Genomic DNA, 13,801 nt, shown 5'->3' on the forward strand with positions numbered 1-13,801 from the left:
GCAATATTAACAAACTAACACACCTAAGAGAAATTAACAAATAATTAAGTGCTGTTATATCAGCTCTTCAGACTGGAAAAATTTAAGATAATATTGAAAGTCCAGTATTTAAAGTGCTAGCAGTCCTAGCTGTAATGTGTGAAGGAAACGGGGTTCCACACCGTCAACCAACTATGAGATTGCTACAGCAGTATGAAAAGAAAAAAAGAAAAAAAAAAAAAGAAATCGCTATCAGATTTAACTGAGATATGAAATAGGCTGTGATTGTTCATGTCAGAAAACACCACCAGTAATCCAATGGTAGAGAACATTTACTAAAATAAGTAGAAGATGAGAAGGGGCTATGTGACCACTGAGAGTAGTCTTAATTCTGGAATTGCTTGTTACTTTTATGTTTCAGTGCTTCATCTCACACTGTGATTCTGCCCTTATGAACTATGTGCTTGCATGTATATTGCTGACAGTGGCCTTTTATTAAAGATGTGCAATCATCAGAAACAGAAGAAAGGAGAACATGAGACATTATCAAATCTTTGGAAGTTTTGCCTGTAGTCTGGAAGCCAAAGCTATGCCTTTTCTGGTTTATACATTATCAGTCATGAAGAATTTGCAATGAGAGTTCAGTTTATCCCAATGCTGGTAAGCCAAAATTGAAACCACTTTGCACTTCTAGAATTCTATTAAGTTTGCAGTGCTAGCAGGACTTGAAAGGAGAAACCATTTATTTTTGTTACTAAGGAAATCAGCCATGTCTCTGAGTTTACATGGATAGTAGCTCAGTTAAATAAAAGTGCATTCCATTTAGAGTAGGATTGTGCTTTAATGTTGAATGAATGCTACTGTGGAGTTGTTGACTCTCACTTCCCTGTATATGTGCATACATTCATCATATAGAGAAATAGATCGTGAGGGTCCTTCACTTTGTATAATGGAGTATTTGACAGTGCATTGAAGGCTGCTTAGCTTGGAGATGTACAGAGAGTGGTACCTAGCAGAAATATTTACAAAGTTTTTGTTGCTGAAATGTTTCTTCTCATATTTATTTAAATTACCTTCTTTAAAAAATCTGCTTTGGAGTCATGGGAAACTCTAGATTAACTAACAACTGTGTTTTTAATCAAATATATCTTGAATCAATTCAGTTTCTCCAATGTAGTCTGTTTTTTATATTACAAGCAAATATTTAAGGATGTCTAAATTACAGTCTGTAATGTTTAGTGAAGGATATCAAGTAATATTAAATTAGAAACATGCTGCTCCAGTATCAAACAGTTCTCATTTCAGTGAGGTTTTTCAATAACTACCGTAGGTGTCTTCCACTATCTTCCTATCCTGTATTTATGTTATCAGATTGCATCTTAGTACAACAGTCCAATTGATTTAATTCTAAAAGAACTAGATTCATTCTTTTTTATTTATATTCCTGAACTTTAGTATCTTCCCAAAAGTTCATCTTATGTTCATAATATTCTTTGTTTCTCACTTTCTATAGAAAAACCTACCTTCAGCCACTGGATATGGCAGGTTAGCATCTGTGAAGAGATCCCAATTTTCACAAGCATTTTTTTTTGTTTTTTTTTGGCCTTCCCCCCCCCCCCCCCCCCCCCCCCGCCACTTACATTATAAATAGCCATCTTCTCTCCCCCTACCTTCCCCCAGTCTTAAAGATGAGTCAAAGAAGGGTCAGTTCATACAGTTCTGTTAATCTACTGAAAGAACAAAAAGAAACTATGAAGAAATTTAAACTTTTTATTCACACATATTTGCAATATAAAGTTCATGCTGTAATAAGAAATTAAATATTATAGTGCTACTTTGCAATTCAAAGTAGTCAGATAAGTTATGGTTTTCTAACTGAAAAAAAATAATTTTTGTTCATTGTGGCGTAACGGACCCCACGGACACCAGGGTTCTTTCAGGATCAGTAACTGCTGCTACTTTATTGATGACATAACTTCATTATCCTATGTTGCATCACCTTATTGAGGACAGGCTCCCTTTTTATACCATTCCCCCACAGCAGCCCTTTTCCACTAACTATTCATTGGTCAACAGCTTTGCCCGGCATCCACAAACCCCCAGCACCTTCCATGCCTTAAGGCTGGAGAACAAGCAACCCGAGACAGCGAGGCGTCTCCTGAATCACCCTTCTTTGTTCCCGCTAAACTCTTTACATTCCTGATGGCCTCATCGTTAAGAGTCTGATGTTATCACCAACCATGGGGCTTGTCGACCCCCATGGCCACACTCCCACAGTTCATTTTCTGAACTAAAAGTTAAATCATGTGAAGCAGAGTGAGTGTTGATCAGTTATTACACTAGAAGGTACATCCTGAGCCGGTAAAATTTTTAATAACCGAGAGAGAAAATTTTTGCCATCTGTTAACTTTTTCAAGAATCAGATACCAGATTATTCTGCAATTCTGTTTTTGAAATTTCAGCACTACTAAATTGATACTCACTGATATTTTAATATACAAACTCTGTAGCTGTAGACCAATGTGTTTGATGTAAGACCCTTATGGCAAATATGGCATATGCTTTCAGCACTAACATAGGGGCAGTGTATGAAAAACAAACAGACGAGGTGGTGCGAGGGAAGGCAGACTGCTTGGTGGTAATGGTTTCACTGATAGGCAGCCAATCCCTCTGGCGGTGCTGGAGGGAAGTCCAGTCTCCTGTGCCATGTTACATCTCCCCAGTGTGAAAGCTGGAAGAGGAAGGAAAGAAATACCATACTCCTGTTTATCTGAACAGAGTAACATTCCTCTGAACTCCTTCCCTGCAGGGGATGGAGAAGGAATAGTGTCTACAGTCCTACAGTGCTATTGGCCACTCACTGGCTGAGGCTGGAAAGGAAAAACAAAACGGGGCTTTGCGTAACCCTGGCAGAAGGATGCAGACACTCCATGGGATGAACCAGTGTGTCAACCTGCTCTGAGAGATTAATGGGTTGGCTAAATTGAAATTTTGTCTACACTTTTAAGAATTCCAGAGACAAGAATGGACACTTCTGTTTAACCTCACAAATGCATTTAGAATGCTGTTCCAGATCTGAACCTTCTGGACATCATGCAAATCATTGCTAAATATAGCTTTAGATTATTAAGTTGAAGTCCACCTGACATTTTTGACTAGAGGTTTCTAATTTTGTCTCCTCGGGTAAGCAGACTTTTGGCTTATGTTCAGCACTGCCGATCAATTTTGTCTAGGAACATTGCAGGGAAGCAAAGCTTGGTTCCAGTCCATTCTTACCTGGCATGTGCATATACTGCATTTTTTCAGATAGCAACAGCACCATCAACTGATAAAGCCTTTTATTTTACATATGGGGAACCTGAGGAGATGGTACAAGACAGAAAGACACAAGAATTCAGGCAAGATCTACAAGAGAAGGATAATTGAGAAAGACTGAGCTGAGATCTGTCAAAATGTTCAGTAGTTCCAGACCTCTCAAAATTTCTTTGCCTTCGGAGAAACTATGGAGTAAAAGTTCCACATGTTCTGAAAGCCTGTTTTGGGGGCTGCCCATACATATTTTTGTGCTGAGAACTCTAGTTCTGTCCATATGTCTTGTGTTTAAGCACAGTCAAGATCCCCAGTTAAAGAATTCCTCTCTGTCTTATGTGGTCTAATAACATAGACCTTCTGAGAGCATTGTTATTTTTTCTGTTGCATAGTACAGGGAACCACCATGTCAGTTCAGATGTTCAGATTATGTTTAGTGGAAGGGTGCTTAAATGCTGTTGCTCAGAGCTGTGACATCTCCATCTCTTAATGGAGTTAAGAGCTTGCTTTATTCTGACCAGATCTTTGAAAAAGTAATATTTCCTCAGGATGTCTGCTTTAGGGAAGTGAAGAGGGAACATATCATCAAGAGCCAGTGTCAGGGTGTATGCATACAAGCATAGTTCATTTAGAATTACTGTGTCAGCGGGCTGTCTGGGTAAATTTGTTGTCCATTTTTATGCATGTGAATATTCATTATTGCCTGTATTGCAATTGTTTTTGCATAAATAGGAAGAACAAATCCACTGTGGCATTACAGTGACATAAAAGAGGAGGTTCCAGATTTATAGTAACATAGAAGTCATGTTGCAGTCAGAGTAAATTGATATCTCTGTCCAGGTACATGAGAATCCCTTATGGAGCTGCACTGCTGCATAATGTCATTATCCTTGTTGAATCTGCCTCTGTCTACTTAAATTAATAAACAAAAGCCAGTGTGTTCTTGCACGTGCTGTTGCCCAGAGAAAATATCATTTAGGTATTTCAGGAATTAAGATATCACAGCAATTGGCAACTGTATGAAAATCCAGCTCAATAACATACAGTGACAAAATGTTAAATCAAAGTTGCATCTGAAGAGTACACATGGTTCTCACAATAATATTTACATAAACACATATATATTTTATGGCATTACATTTGTTACCTGAATTTGAATTATCTGTTGTATCATTATACATATAACAGCAAGGTTCAGAGTATTTTTTTTATATCTGAACAAGTTAAATTTCTTTCATAATAAATATTGAAAATACACTGCTGTATTTAATGTTCAAATAAAATGAATGGCAAGGAAATAGAGAAATGGTTACAATACGCTGTTTAAAACTGCTCCTGCTATACAGCATCTGACAGTGAACAAATGAAGCTTTATTGACATTTTATAGATGATATTTAATATTCAGTGATGCAAAGTTTGGCTTTGCCAGATATGTGAACCAATCCTATTACTTTCAAAATATTCATCATTCAGAAATATTCTATAATATTTTTATTTATTGCATTAAAAAAAAAAAAGGTTGCTTGTAAACTATATATACACAAAACATCCAAGTTTGCTAATCAGGCTTCTGAATGGAATCCTTCAGTCACAAGGACGCAAGGACACAAAGACACAAGGAATACACAGAACATCATTCAAAAGGTAGGCTGTGGTTTAGACTGAGCTATGTAGACTCGTTTAGAAACTTGCAGTCCTAACTAACAGTCCTCTTTCCTAAGAAAGCCAGAAATGCAGCTCTCTCCTGGAGGAGACAGAAGGAAAAGGGACTCAGAAGGGTTCCTTGTTTGATACAGTTCACTGATTTCCACATCAAACTTGCTTAGCTTACAAGTACAAATATGGTTTTCTTTCTGGTTTCTTAATTTTGGCAGCCTGCTCAGCATGTTCACCCCAGGCTCTGACAGTCAGCCTGGGTTCTTTCTATTTCATGTCTCATTGCTGGTAATAGAGTCTCTGCAGGCTTTATTATGCCTCCAACATATCTCTATGTGGTTGTTTTCAGATTATGCCATTGGTGACACCTGTGTTAACCCTCTTAATCTTCAGTGGTGTGGTTAAAGCATTGTGAAAGCCATAATCATAAGACTCAGTAGTTTCTATATATACAGGAGATCAAAACAGTCCTCAGAGCCTTTCCAGGCAGCAATATAGGCTTCTGGACTTCATATATGAAGTGCTATCTTCCATATTTCAACTTTGCACCCCATGTCCACTGTTAAGGATGCATAAGACACTATTCCATGTGTGGTTTAAACACGTGTGTGTAAACAGGAAGTTTTCCCACTACTTTCTCTCCTCTTGCTTCATTCTTCACAGCCTCCTCTGGAACTACGTCTGGTAGTTCATAACTTCTGCCCGCATGGCAGAAGCAGCAGCAGCAACAAATTGCTGCCAGAGAGGTGGCCTGGCACAGCACTGGACATGGGGTGGGGGCAGCCTGGGGGCCTGGCAGCAGAGACCTGCCTGCTTCACTGCAAATGTCATGGCTGGGTTAGTGCCCTTCTCTGGGAGGTGGCAGCTGGAGCAGCCAGAGGCTGCTGTGATGAGGCATGTGGGGTAGAGTCCTGGGCACAGTAGTCCAAGTGGACATCCCTTTCCGTCATGGTGTCTAAGGTGAAAACAACTGAGGTAGGTTCAGCTGTGAAATCAGGTCTTGGGAGAAAACAGTGCAAACATTTACATCAAAACTAAGAAATGTTATACACAAATCTATAACCTGATGTAGCCACTACATAGAAATCAATGCCAGGTTTAATTGGGTCCTAAGACAGTTTGTTAATTTCTATGTGTAATGCATTTTGTGTTTTATTTATTCATGAAAGTCCAGACCACTGCATTGGCATTTTCAACAGATGTCTGATATTAAGAGCAACTCTGAGGCTGCCCTGAGTTACTCTTGGGTGAGTTCATCCTGCCCAGCCTGAAGTTCAGCACAAAGTAAAGAGGTTCAAAGGCTCTTTCCTGTCTATCCAAATAGAACCTCTTCACAGCAGGAAGCCTGACTGTGTAGATTATGTATCAGGCTGCCCTTTTCTCAGACAACAGAAGGCAGGTTTTGAGATCAGCTGCCATGCTCTGTGGCTGAGAACTAACTTACTGGGGAGGGGTAAGCAACCCATGTCCAGCTTCAGGGAAATGAAAATAAGGATTGGATCAAAGACCAGTAATCACGGAAGAGCCTTCTCTGAAAATGACAGTAACATGCCAGTTATTGACTTTCTGTGTACAGTTAAACAAAGCAACAAGCAAAATCCCTCCAATCTGTTTTCTACCTTGTGCAAGCCTTGAATCTCTTCCCAAATCAACTCTTCACTTATCCACTCAAGCCCTGACACCTCAGGCTGGGTCACTATGTGAAAGCAGAACACAGAGCTGGCTGAGAGCTAACATTTGAGCATAACAATTGAGCTGCATTCAACTCCAATGTCATGAGCTCTGGCAACAGCATAGCAGCATTTGTGAGTAAGCTGCTAGAGCACAAGCTGTTTTCCTAACCTGACAAGTAATGCATTTGCAGATGCAGATGAAAAGAGGAGGATACTAAACTTTTGCATGGTCTATTGATGGTCTTTATAGGAAAGCAAAGATTTTTGAATAGCACAACCGAGAAAATGAATTTGTCCATATAACCTCAAATAGGGAAAACCTAGCAGGGCTGGAAAGGGAGCGAGGATGGGGCTGGGCGGAAACCTTTGAAATACTGGTGATAATCCACAGATATGCCTTCAATGTGTTGCAGATTGCTTTCTGCAGGGTGCTTCCCCCTTGTGTTGTGACTGATTTTCTCCAGGATGGGAAAATCTCGTTCTTCTTGTCCCTTTTGCTTCTACCCCTTTCTTACATCCTGGTAAGAGCTGTTCAAGGCAACCTGTATCTAGGTTTTCAATCAAGTCAGATTTGTTATGAACATTTTTTTGAATGATCGTCTGTTAATGATTTCTTAGAAGATTTCACAATGTGTCATGTAAAAGGCAAAATCATTGTGGGTATCTGCTTTTGTTTTGGATTTGCATGTTATCCAGTTTCTGAATAATTCTTCATTTTTTGTCCTGGTGCTTTCTTTTCAGTGAATAATTCCTCATACGTTTGCATTAAATCACAGCTGATTCACTGCAAGCGTGTCTATTGTCTTAAACATTTGACAATGTAATATTTCATAAGCCCGTTATCTAGGTGATTTAGAAATTTCCACACAATGAATAATTCTTCAACCTTAAGAGACTTGCAGAAATAGCTTGGGATTTTCAAAATGTTTCTGAAATTCTTTTAAAAATCAGTAAATCAGTGTCTTTTTTTTTTTCTTTTCATTTTTCTTTTTTTTTTTTTTTTTTTATACTGAATCCTGGACAAATTGTCCAACTGTGAGATGAACAGGCTCACGTTACACTGGGTGAAGAACTGGCTCAATGATAGAGCTCAAAGGGTTGTAGTAAACAGGGCTACATCTGTCTGGCGGACAGCCACCAGCAGTGTTCCACAGGGCTCAGTTCTAGGGCTGGTCTTATGTAAATTTTTTATCAGAGAGCTGGGTGCAGGAGTGGAGTGCATCTTCATCAAGTTTGCTGTTGACACTAAACTGGGATGTGCTGTTGGCTCCCAGGAAGGCTGAGAGGCCTTGCAGAGGAATCTAGATAGATTGGAGCATTGGACAATCAGCAACAGCATGCAGTTCAGTAATGGAAAATGCTGGCTTCTGCACCAGGGATGGAGTAAAGCTCGACACAGGTCAGGCTGGGAGATGAGTGTCTGGGTGTCAGCTCAGCAGAAAGGGATCTAGGGTTGCTAGTTGACAGCAGGCTTAGCATGAGCCAACAATGTGCCCTGGCAGCCAAAGGGGTAAACCGCATTGTAGGGCACGTTAAACACAGCATCGCCAGTTGGTCAAGAGATGATTCTCTAAATATCCTGATATTTTGCATTGAAGTGGCCTCACTTTGAATATTGTGTGCAGTTCTGGGTTCCATGGAATAAACAGGATGTTAAGGTATTTGAAAGCATCCACAGTAGGCAAAAAAAACTGGAAAAAGGGATGGAATGCATGTCCTGTGCAGGGAGGCTGAGGACACTTGTGTTGTCTAGTCTGGAGAAAAAGAGGCTGAGAATTGGCCTCATTGCTCTCTGCAGTTTCCTGAGGAGGAGAAATGGAGAGGGAGGTGCTGGTCTCCTCTCCTTGGTAACCGATGATAGGAGACACAGGTATGGCACAAAGCTGTGCAAGGGGAGGTTCAAACTGGACATCAGGAAAACTTTCTTTACCATGAGGGTGGTCAAACACTGGAACGGGTTTCCTGGAGAGGTAATTGATGCCCCATGCCTTTCAGTATTCAAGAGATATTTGAATGATGCCCTCCATAATATGCTTTAACTTTTGGTTAACTCTGAAGAGGTCAGGCAGATGGAGTAGATGATCCTTGTAGGTCTCTTCCAACTGAACTATTCTAGCCTACTCTAACAAATAAAATGTTGTTAGTTTTTCCTCTTTTTCCACTCATTAGAGATTCATTAGACTGGTGTAAGTACATGTATGTTTTATATCTACCTTTTCCTCTCTAACTTTCTCCATCTCTTCTATGAATTTTGGTATCTTTATTTATGTTCAGATTATTTTGAAATATAAAAGGAATGGAATTATTGTATGTGTTTTACAGAAATAAGTTATCACATATCTTGCCTGGATACTAACAAAAGATTTCTGATCCATTGAAAATAACAATTATGTATCTATAATAGTATATTGGTCTTTTTTTAAAAAGCAAACAGTATCTTTTTTTTTTTTTTTTCAATTGCTGGTGTTTCTATTTTAACTCTTATTTTTAAAGCAGAATTTCAGCAACTATATCTATTATTGCTAAACTCATCTTGGTCCTGAGAAAACACATGCTACTAAACATTTCTGTTGAACCATACTCAGTAAGGGAAGGTGAAAGATAAAAATAAATACTCTGTATGGAACCTTTTTTCTTTTTCTTTTTTCTTTTTTATTTTTATTTTCAAGAGGTCACTTTCTTACCACTTTCTAATGTTTGCTTGATGAGATCCAGCTGAGTATTGTTGAGAGGATGGGAAATTTAGATAAAAGCAGAAGCTAGAAGGAACCCACTTCTTCACTAAGCACAATCCATGACCTTTCAGGTACTTATCCTAAGACATATATAGGATATTAACTGTCTGTAATCTTCTGGTGCTTTTGCTATAAATGGGAAATGTACTAGAATGAGAGAGGCAGCATTTGTTTTCAGTTCTTAAATGTGTCACATATCATTTTTTTTCATGTTTCTACAAATATGTCTATCATGTATATGTATAATTTGTAATGATATATGTAATCATTTACGTTCCTTAATTCTCTTATACTGTATAATGCTATTTTAAATAAGTTGTCCCCCCCCGCCCCACACACACACACATTGGAAAACTGGATTTGTCACATGTTGAAATGTATTTGTTTCCATCTGTTATAAGCAGAATTCATTTACAGATTCATAGTTTTCATAGACAGTTAAAAAAAAAAATCTGTAGTATCTGTAGAAATGAAATATTCTGTGACGGAAAACATCTTGAAATTAATATATCAAAGCTAAAATCATTAACCCAATCCAAAGCATTTGGGAATCCAAAGCATCTCTTCAGAGTGCAAAGTAAGTTAAACAAGTATAATGCACTTGTGTGACCTAGTCAGTCTCGGCTGTCTGATCAAACATGCTACTTCTCCCCAAACAAATAAACAAGCAAAAAATATTACTTTTTTATGGTTTAAAAACAAAGTGAAAGTTTGCTAAGATTAGTCACAGAAGTCTGAACTGAGTAGTCTGGACTCAAAGAAATGATAAATACTAAAGTTATCTGGAAGATGGAAGAATGTCCTATCAGATTTAACCGAGGGGGAGAAAGAATTTTAAAACTTAGTTCAGGCATACTTTAAAAGAAGTGCTAAATGTTAATTTTATGGAAAATCAGTTCTACAAATTGCCAAAGCTTGAATGTGACAAAGAATTAACTATAAAAAGATTTCCATTAAAGGGTACCCTCACCAGTGTTTTATCCATTTCATCTTTATTTTGAAGATCAGGATGTCACTAGATGATATAACATAGTTTTAGTTCAGATCACAACTTTTCCTTCTATTCAGTAAATGTAGTAATTCCCCCTAGAGTCAGCTTATTCTTTCAAAGAAACAACATATCCAGAGTGGAAAAGAAGTCAAATTTGGCTAGTAGTGTCTATTAAAACTATTGAACAAAGGGTAAGAAAAAAGTTTAGTATAGTGAAATATAGCTATTGTCTGCCTGAATGTATATTTCTCTCTTTACACTTTATTTAATCATTTGCTATGATGGTTTTGTTTTTGCTTTTTAGGGTGACGGAAATATTTCAGAGTAAGATTCTGTTATTACATTTTTAATGGGAATATCGGCACTTATTTTTTTTCTTTTCATTTTTTTTTCCTTCAGATTATGGTGTCCTGTTACTGGTAAAGTGTTAACTATTCTGTCAACTTGCTTACTATGGACTGTCTTCTCTGGCAAATGGAAACTAATTGGAGTCTTTCCATAATCATTGGTGAGTTAACAGGTAAGGTTTGGTGTAAGACTGCAAGTCACTAAAAGACAAATTATTGCATGTGTAATTAGGTTGATCAATATTTCCAGTTCCTACCATAGATTAACTTATTTGCTAAGCGATTATATTACAGTGCTTTATCCAACAATGTGTATATGTACGTATGACCCATAAAGCACAGAACAGTAGTTATAAAAACCAGTTTAAGTAACTGGTACATTAACCTGACAAATTAGTTTTTCTCCTAATCACAGATATAAGGCCATTTCTAACTATTATGATTTTTAAAAATAATATCCTGACATGGACAATATTTACTGCTATAGAGTTTATTATAGTATCTGACTATCCGTGCATACATATAAAATTAAAATTAATAGAAGCCATAGAGATGAGTAAGAATTGGAGACTTAGGTCTGTTTTAATGTAGTAAGAAAGATACTGAGGAAAAAAAATATTTTACATTCCCATCATTTAAGAAGTGAAGCCACTCTCAGCAGTACCTGAGTACCTTTCAGAATGTACAGCAGGACTTTTAATAAATTACCTTGTGTGTTTGAACTAAAGGTGATTCAGAGTAATTATGTAGGACAGTCCAATATAGTAGGGCAGGAAATTACTTGAGTCCATTAATTTCATTTGTGTCCTGTCAGAGAAAAGTCAGTTAGAGGTGTACATCAGGGGACTGCAGTTCTTAAAAAAAAAAAAAAAAAAAGGTAGAGCATGTAAAAGATCCCCTTGTCAGTTCCCCCAGATCACTCTTTGATTAGAGGATGAGGTGGGCTAACCCCAGTAGCTATCACAGAACCAGGACCACATTAATCAATAGGGTTTGTATCACTCCATTAAGTTGCTATGTGAGAGTCTCAGTCTTCAATGACTATATATGCACAACAAATCAGAGACAAGGAAATATAAAGAATCCTCTCATAAAAAGGGATCTGAGACACAGAGACTAATATACCTACAGAGTGACTTGGATGGACTTCTAGGGCAGGAGTTGTGTGGTCTTCTGTCATCTAAACTGATTATCTAGTGTGAGAAAAATCTTACAGATTCCCTGACAGTCAGAGGAAGGAGAGGGAGGAAATGCTAGGGAGTGACTTGTTCTCCTTATTGTAGGATGGGATGAATCACCTGCAATGGTTTTAAAAGAGGGGAGGTCTAGATTAGATGTTAGGAGAAAATTTTTTACTCAGAGGGTGGTGAGGCACAGGAACAGGTTGCCCAGAGGAGTTGTGGATGCCCCATCCCTGGAGGTATACAAGACCAGGTTGGATGAGCTCCTGAGCAACCTGATCTAGTAGGTAGCATCCGTGCCCATGGCAGGGGGGTTGGAACTAGATGATCTTTAAGGTCCGTTCCAACCCGAGCTATTCCATGATTCTATGATTTTACAAATGAGGTGTTCTCAAGAGGGAGAATATATACCTCCAGTTTAGGAGGTATGCTCTAGGCAACATTTACACACATGCAAAAACAGAAACGTAGGACACTATGGAGTTATAAACAGCTGAGTTTGGGCATCTCAGGAGTTGTAATTTTGGTTCTGGATATGAGATACAAGTCATTTTATGCGTGTAAAACTAGTAGATTTCATCCTAAATGAACTACTAGTAAAAAACACAAGAAACCATGATAAAACAGGGATTATACTTACTAGGACATGTACAGTTTTTGTTAAAGGAACAAGCAAAATATATCACTTCCTTGTACATCTTTCCCACCACTCCCACCCTTTTCAGATCTATTTCAAAATTATTTTGGAAGCCTTTGCACACTAAACTCTTATGAGGTATCTGTGATCCAGGAAAGAGAAAAAGAACAAATTCTAAGCCTTAATTTTTAATGTGAAGTCAGTAGTGCAGAACCTTTTCTAGGAGAAGCTAAGTGGGGGGCAAGGTTTATTAGTATTGGAAGTAGCACATTGAAAACTGACTTCAAGCTATGAATTAATTTCATCCTTATCAGTAAAGATAGAAACAGCATTAATTTGTGAGCAAATAATCTTATAGTTGTTAGATCTCAGGTTGCAGGACAGCCAAGTAATAGAAATCCATACAAAAGCTAGGATCAAAATAGAATTCTAAACCTGAACTTCTAAACACAAAACTCAAAGTCATATTTAAGTCATGTAAACATTTGCGGTGCCTGATAAGCAATCAGAAGATGCAATTTTTCTGTAACAGCATTTCTGAAAATCTAGGTAAATAAGAAACTGTTTTTGGAGCTTCAGATCATGTAATAACAAAAGAAAAAAGAAAAAGTGAAAAAATGTTATGTGCTAAAAACTAAAAAACATCAGAATAATTGAAACAAATATTTTTAAACAATGCTAGACACAGCTCTTTACTACAAGACTTTGAGATCACTGGTTTTATCTTAATATCAGAAAAGTGGCATTCTCTTCTTGGGACCCATATTTCTCATATAAAAAAAAAAATAAAAAAAAATCACCTAACATTTCCGTAAACTGCGATTATGCAATGTCCACTAACATCATTGTCTGTTAAGTCGGTCAGTTCTGCAGCTTCTCATTCATATTGGTGTTCTTCCAAATGAACTCAGAAGAGGTTTGTAACATTATCAACGTGATGATAAATCTGAACATGCTCTCACTTCCATGCATTGAATATTGTGTGGAAAGCGAGCTGGTGTAAAACTGCCCTACATCTTTAGAGAAGGGGGGACTCTGGGGACTACCGGCATAGCTGAAGATTGGGGTTATATCAGCATGACTAAATACAGCAGTTTCAGGGATTGATCCCTGACATGTCAACTGTGCGTTACAAAAAAATTCATACCGACATGGATCTAAGTCTCTTTGGAGTAGACAAGTTTAATTAACACTCAGCCCTGCGTCTTTTCTGGTTTACACATAGTACTACTGTGGCACTAAAATGCTTATTGTTTCTCTCAGCATGGGCTATTTTCTTTCTTTTCCCCAAT

General features: G+C 37.8%; 1 long non-coding RNA gene across 1 annotated transcript in view; it reads left to right on the forward strand.

Annotated features, from left to right (window-relative positions):
- Positions 1–13,801, forward strand: part of LOC310898572 — a 61,435-nt gene that overhangs the window by 731 nt on the left and 46,903 nt on the right. The window contains exons 2-4 of the long non-coding RNA XR_014583438.1: positions 401–639; positions 9,288–9,424; positions 10,744–10,864. This is a non-coding gene — a long non-coding RNA (uncharacterized lncRNA). The remainder of the gene's footprint in view (positions 1–400; positions 640–9,287; positions 9,425–10,743; positions 10,865–13,801) is intronic.

The sequence above is a fragment of the Anser anser genome (genome assembly GCF_964211835.1).
Source record: "Anser anser genome assembly, chromosome: 4".
In the NCBI taxonomy this organism is placed as follows: Eukaryota; Metazoa; Chordata; class Aves; order Anseriformes; family Anatidae; genus Anser; species Anser anser.